Genomic DNA, 7210 nt, shown 5'->3' with positions numbered 1-7210 from the left:
TGGGAACATTTGAATGGGACACGAGATTCCATAGGCATAAGGGAGGATCTACATACCACAGGGAGGATGCGTGAAGCTTGGCTACAAGAGAGACCAAACGGGCGTGTTTTTTTACCTCGTGCACTGTGGAGGTTATCAAAGCTAGAGATGGTGGCGGTGAAGCGTGCTATTACTACAATTCGTGGATGCATGAGGTGTTTGAAGGGGGCCTTTACAAAGAGCAAGAAAAGAGGTGTAGAGCAATTATATGGCTTGAAATCTCATGATTGGCACAAGATGCTCCAAGTAAGTATTTTATGTGCATAATATCTTTTTTCTTTCAAATTTGTGAGTGAATTAGAAGCAACTAATCAACCATTCCTTGTGTGTTTAGTTCATACTACCTACTAGCATTTCTCGTAGTGCATCGAAGGACGTGAAAGATTGTATTTACAAGATGGGCGAGCTTGTGAGGTACTTTACATGATACAAAATGTGATGCGTATCAATGCTCCATGCAAGGTGTTCATATTGCTAATATGGTGTACTTTTTCATTTCTAGGTATGTGAGCTCAAAGGAAATAGATCCCACCACGCTTGAGAATGCTCGAGTTATGTCAGTGGAGGTGGTTTGTTTAGTAGAGGAGACATTTCCACGTTCTATTCTCACAAGTAAACTACATCTCCTAGTGCATTTGGTGGATGAGATTGCTATATGCGGTACTATACATGCACGATGGTTATTCTTCCTCGAGCGCTTCATGAAGACCTTGAAGGGTTTCGTGAGACAAAATTCAAGACCCGAAGGTAGCATGGCCGAGCGTTGGTTGGTACAAGACTCACGTGTATATATTTCTGAGTTTCTTGTTGATGTGGATAGCTCTCTTCCACGACTATGGAGAGATGATGAAGACCTAAGGATGACCTCTATTGTGCCTCAAGGGAAAGGACACAACAAAGTAATAGACACAGAGTTGCTTAATAATATCAACCTCTATTGCGTGCTTAATAGTGATGTGATGAGAAGATGGGTGACAAGATACGAGAATGCAAAGGAAAGAAGACAAGAAGAAAGGTCCGTCTTTCGTACACACCACGGATCTCGTGTGCCATACCCTCAGTATCTAAGAGCACTTCCAAAGGATATTCATGTGGATTGGCTACTTGACAAAATGGAGAAAGCAGAGAAAGATGAGGGGATGCATATCACAATGGAAGAATGGGAGTATGCTAGGGGATGCATGAGCAAGGTCGGTATATAGAATGATATGCATAAGTTAGGAGCTTTCAATAATTTAGATTGCTTATTTAATTGATTTTGTCTTGGTGTAGTGCACTATGTTCAATGCTATATGGTGTCAGGGCAAGCATTTTCAAACACAACGGATTGATGATAAGAGAAACACACAAGATTGCAGCATCATTGCTAGCTTTGAGGGAGCCAATGGAGCCATGGATGATTATTGTGGCATAATCATTGCTAGCTTTGAGGGAGCCAATGGAGCCAATGGAGCCATGGATGATTATTGTGGCATAATCCAAGATATTATTAAGCTTGACTTTCGACGCTTCTTTGTGTATGTTTTGGATGTAAAGTGGTTTAAGGACATGGTGGAAAGAGGCCCTAATGCAACAATCAAACGCCATGCAATTGGCTTTGTAACTGTTGACTCCACAAAGTTTTGGCAAAGTAAGAAGGACACACTAGTACTATCGCAACAATGTGAACAGGTACTGTACACACATATAAAAATACTCACTTTTAAATAGTTGATACCTTCGATGCAAGGAAAATAACATGATTGTATTTGTGTTTGAATTAGGTTGTCTATCAACCAATGGTGGATAATAACATATGGTGGCATGTCATACCTATTATGCCACGTTCCAAAGTGATGTATAGTACATTTACGAATATGGAGCGTATGGAGGATGATCATGGCCATGGAGGTGATGATGACCGTGATACGAGAGAGGAGGATGATCATGAGATAGGAGATACAGATATTGAGGCCATTACCCGTGAGGACGAGCCTACCATTGGTGATGCTTATTTCGATGAGCACATGAGTAGCACAAGTAGTAGTGGGTTGAATGTATTTGTAGATCTAAACACTTGTTTGGATTTTGAAGTAGATAGTTTGGCAAGGGTTGATCTCATTGAGGATGAGATTGAACCGTAGCCCATCATTGATATTGGCTAAACTATTTTACATACTGTCTCATTCTCCTCACCTCACTTAATTTTTGTATATGTGGGTTTGCAAAAAAGCATTGATGTTTTTGTTAAAATTATGTGCTTTGGTAATCATGGGTAATTTTTGAAAAGCAGTGATGTATATTTACCAGCCTACACCAAAATCTCACTTTTTGTATTCTCTGTTTTGCGTCTAAATATGCGTCTAATTCTCAATGTAGATGCACTAATAGATGCGCTAATACACACGTAAATAGACGTGCTGTTAGACGTAGTGTTAGATTCTCAGTGTAGACGCGCGAATAGACGCGTCAGTACACACCTAAATACACGTGCTATTAGACACGCTGTTGGACGCACCCGTAATTTCTCTATTCAAGCAACGCCTATAGACGCGCCTGCTATTTTGCGCGTCTATCAAGCGCGTCTATAGTTGCTTTGTGTTGTTGTGTATGCATAATGTATAGAATGCTTAATAGAAAGCTTTGATGGAGAGCTCTCCATCAAAGCTCTCTATTAGAGCTCTAGGGTTAGGGAAAGGGAGAGGAAAGAGAGGGAAAGGGAGAAACGGAGAGAGGAAAAGGGAGAGAAGCTCACCTAAACCCTATTTTCAAGCTTTCCATGAAAGCTTGAAAGAACACATAAAAGCATGAAAGAGGGAAGAAAGCAAGAAGAGAGCTTACCTTGGAGAAGGATACTTGATTGATTGAAGAGGTTTGAGGGATGAGTAGAGGTGGGAGGAAAACTCACGCTGTAGGCGTAGCTATGCATGTGGAGCAATAGGGAAGTAGGTAAACATGTGTAGCAATAGGGAAGTAGGTAAACATGTGCACCAATAGGGAAGAAGGTAGGTATTGACACCTACCCGGCATCGATCTAGGCAGGAGTGACAGTTTCGTAGGTCGCTGCCAAGCAGTGAAATTTCACTCTACTGGTGGCCAGCGTGTTTTGTTGCTGTGCATTGAAAAAATGCTATTGTGGTTCACTGTCTAAGAGCGAAAACCTAGGTAAATTTCTGTTTGCAGTACTAGATGTTGTTGTGTGTTTTGTATGAACCCTAAATATTCCTGAAGTGAGTGCTATAATGTTTGCAAATGGTTTAGGAGTTGTTGCAAATACAAACATTTGGCATAAGAGAATTAGGCATGTAAATGTGCAAAGAATGAAGTCTATGTAGACTAAAGAAATTGTGACAAGGTTGCCTAAGTTTAAGGTTGAAGGGTATGTAGAAAGTATGTGAAGCATGCCAATTTGGAAAGCAAACAAAGCATGTATTTCCACATGACAGAAATGTGAGCAGGAATATAGTAGATGTTGTGTATTCAGATATATGGTGTCCCCCCATGAAGACTATGTCTATGGGTGGCTACAGGTACTATGTTGTGTATTCAGATATATGGTGTCCCCCCATGAAGACTATGTCTATGGGTGGCTACAGGTACTATGTAACATTCAATATTAATGACCACATGAGGATAGTGTGGGTGTATTTCATGAAGGAGAAGAGTGAAGTTTTCACTCATTTTCATAATTTCAGAGTGATGGCTTAAAAGTAGACACGGAAGCATGTGAAGTGTCTAAGGTCAAATGGAGGGGGAGAATACTTCTCCAATGAGTTCTCTGATTTCTTGCGGAAGAAAAGCATTCAGAGACAGTTTACATGTAGATATACTCCGCAGCAAAATGGAGTTGCTGAGTGGAAAAATAGACACTTTGCAGAGATAGCACAAGCATTGATGGGGCAGAGGAGAATATGCCGCATAGCTATTGGGCTGAGGCTATGTCTACAACAGTTTATATTATGAACATGCCTCCTACTGTAGCCATGCATGATGTAACACCAGAGGAGAAAGTTACTGGCAAGAAACCTGATTTGTCTCGCTGGAAAGTTTTAGGATGTATTGCATATGTGCATGCTCCAGATGAGTTGCATACTAAGCTAGATGCAAAGGCAAAAAAATGTGTGTTTATTGGGTATTCCCTTGAGCAAAAGAGATATAGATGTTATAATCTTGCTACTCGTGAATTGAGGGTAAGCAGGGATGTTGTATTTGATGAAATAAGTAGTTGGTATACTGCTGAAAAAGATGTTGTTGGGGTTGATGTAAGTGGAAATATGGATGCATAGAATGCAAGTCAACAATCATAGTCATTGAGTGGACTAAGAGAGTTCTCATGCAACGGTTCTGTTGATAGACCATGGAGTGGAAGGCTGCATCATAATACCAGTCTTGGAAATGTAGTTAGTACATCACATAAAGGCAAAGAGAAAGTGGTTGAGCCCCTTGGTATGCTTGATATTTATGTAGGGCATTCTCTTGTTGATGGAGAGTCTAGTGTCTTGGACATGAGCCTTGATGAGGAGCTCAGGATTCCAGCAGTGAGGACAACTAGTATAAAGAAGTCTTTGGAAGCCATGAATGCAAAGTTACGAAGATCTAGAAGAGTCAAAAACCTTGTGCAGAGGTTGACTTACGATGGTTATGTGGCACATCACTATGATCATATAGCAAAAGTTATGCAAGTTATATAGCCCACATGTTTTGATGAGGCTATTGGAAATGTGTATTGGGAGAAAGCTATGAATGAGGAGATGGATGCATTAATGGAAATGAGACTTGGGATTTGGTGACATTTACTGAAGGCAAGAAAGCTATTAGATGTAAGTAGGTATATAAGGTGAAACATAACAGCGAAGGTAGCATAAGCAGGTACAAGGCTAGATTGTTAGCCAAAGGATATGCGCAGACACATGGGATTGATTATGAGGAGATATTTGACATGGTTGCAAAGATGGCAACTGTGAGAGCTGTGATTGTGATGGCTACAAATTAAAAGATAGCAAGGAGGAGAATTCAGATGATGCTTTGGACAAAGATGCCAAGGAAGGTGTTGTGAGAGCTGAAACGGAGTCATCCACAATGAGCACTTTGCTTGGTGGATCAAAGACTAAACAGTCTTCTGATGCTGGGACTAGTAAGTCTTCAAGGGTATCTGGAAACCTCTCTGTAGAATTAAATGCAGCAAAAAATTCACATAAAGATTATGGCATACAGCTGACAGCAAGGAGTTAGCAGATTTGGTCTCTCAAAAAGGGTATGGGTATCTGGAGAATTGTGATTTACCACCTTCACAAAGCTCCCTTACATGGAAGGGATCTTTGGCAAGTTGTGACTTCACTACCTCTAGATCTATCCAGTTTGGTACCCGTCCATCTGTAGACAAGTTTCTCTTAGTTTCACTGCGTGTTAGACACGAGCTAACTCAACTGCCAGATCCAACACCAATTTGTGAGCATCTGTCAAGTGTTTCCCAACCTCTTGCCATCCCATCAGCTCTACCACGAGCTTCCACCCGAGACAGGTAAAGATTAACTTCTCATTTGCATCCGATATCAACAGGATACAAGGTGTGATACTTGACAGGCTTCAGAGAATTCAGCCCGATGGTGCTTCCGTTGGCTAACATGTTTTTTTACAGTTCTGATGATTGGAACACAAACTGGAAAGCGAGTAGTGGAAAACGTGTTGGTGTTACTAAGCGAGGATATGGGACACTCGGTGAGGGTCTTTGCCATTCACAAACACGAGCAAGGCAAGCAGAGAAGCTTGCAGCACAGGCATTGCAAGAGAGAGAGAAGCTTGTGCAGCTGCTATTTAGAGAGGCATGGACTGCTCGTACCTACAAGCAGTGGGTGCAGACTCTGGAGTTGGAGAACTTGTTGCTTAAGATGTGTTCTGGAAGTGATTTGGAGGTCTGGATGGACAACAAGATTTTGAAACCTTCTACTGCTTCTGAGCAGATAGGAAATAACCCTTGGAATGGAGCATGGGTTGGATATTTCTTGCTTACTGAGCCCAGTTTTTCTTTTGTGAATGCAACTGTTGTCTATGGGAGTACTGATTGTGCAGGGGGTTTCTTTCATGATGATTAATGACCTTTCTGGGTAGAGTGTTGTTTAGAGTACCTTTACTGCCTTCCCTTAAGAGCAATATTGAAGTGCCTTACTTGCTTCTGTATTTATTAAAGCAATTGAGCTTAATTGTAGTTAACTTACCACTTAAATTCTATGCTTTGAGCTCATTTTTTAGTATTCGCGGGAAAGGGTACCCTCAGCTTACATTGAAAAACCAAACCCAAAATGTCTACTTTGAGTGTCTCTAGAAGGAATTGAGCCTGGTGATAAAAACACAATATAAGTGTAAAACTTTCAGCTATATTTTCATCAAATTTTTTTGGCACATGCTTTAAAGTCTTAAAGTCTTAACCCAAAATTTTTATGCTTGTACATCAATGCCAATTGTATGTGTTAACCCAATTTATGTTTGTACATCAATGCCAATTGTATGTGTTAAAGGTTGGTTCAAGACCCACCTGTTAATAATATGGGTCACACATGTAGCACACTTCCTCTCTGTTCTGTTCGTGTAAATAACACACTATGTTTTATTGTCCCGAGTATATTGTGTAGTTGTGTTTTGATGAAAACAAAATAGATAAATGCAAATTTCAAGTACATAAGTATATTTGTTTGTAAATTTAATATTTAAATTAAAACTTAATTAACTAAAAGTACTTATTTAAAATAACTTGATATCAAAGTGACAGTGATAGTAAATAAACTAAATAATAAATATTATACTAACTTTAATAAAAAATTAATGAATTAATTAAATTATAAATTGATTTAATATGAAACATATTTAATGACGTGTTAAGAATAGCCTTCATACAAGAATTACAAAGATCAATGATACATGCTCATGTCCACACCTATTTATATCCACACTCCCATTCACTTGAACACCCATGCTCACTTGAACATGCTCATGGATGTGCACACCTATTTATATTCACACACCCATTGTCCACCATCTCTTGTATGACCTTAAAGCATTACATTTGCTAATAAACTTAGGTAAAGTTTAATATTAATCTATATGTGCACAACCTTTCATACCCACTCACCCATCATTCATCATTTGTATGACCTTAGAGTATTACCTTTGGTTAACAACTAAGGCAAAGTTTGAT

General features: G+C 39.7%; 1 pseudogene; it reads left to right on the top strand.

Moving 5' to 3' along the window:
- Positions 1–3001: 3001 nt before the first annotated feature.
- Positions 3002–6144, top strand: LOC147621012 (uncharacterized; annotated as a pseudogene).
- Positions 6145–7210: the final 1066 nt, after the last annotated feature.

The sequence above is a fragment of the Cibotium barometz genome, chromosome 31 (assembly GCF_041138505.1).
Source record: "Cibotium barometz isolate CiBa-2024 chromosome 31, ASM4113850v1, whole genome shotgun sequence".
In the NCBI taxonomy this organism is placed as follows: domain Eukaryota; kingdom Viridiplantae; phylum Streptophyta; class Polypodiopsida; order Cyatheales; family Cibotiaceae; genus Cibotium; species Cibotium barometz.
This window is presented reverse-complemented; position numbering and strand designations above follow the sequence as displayed.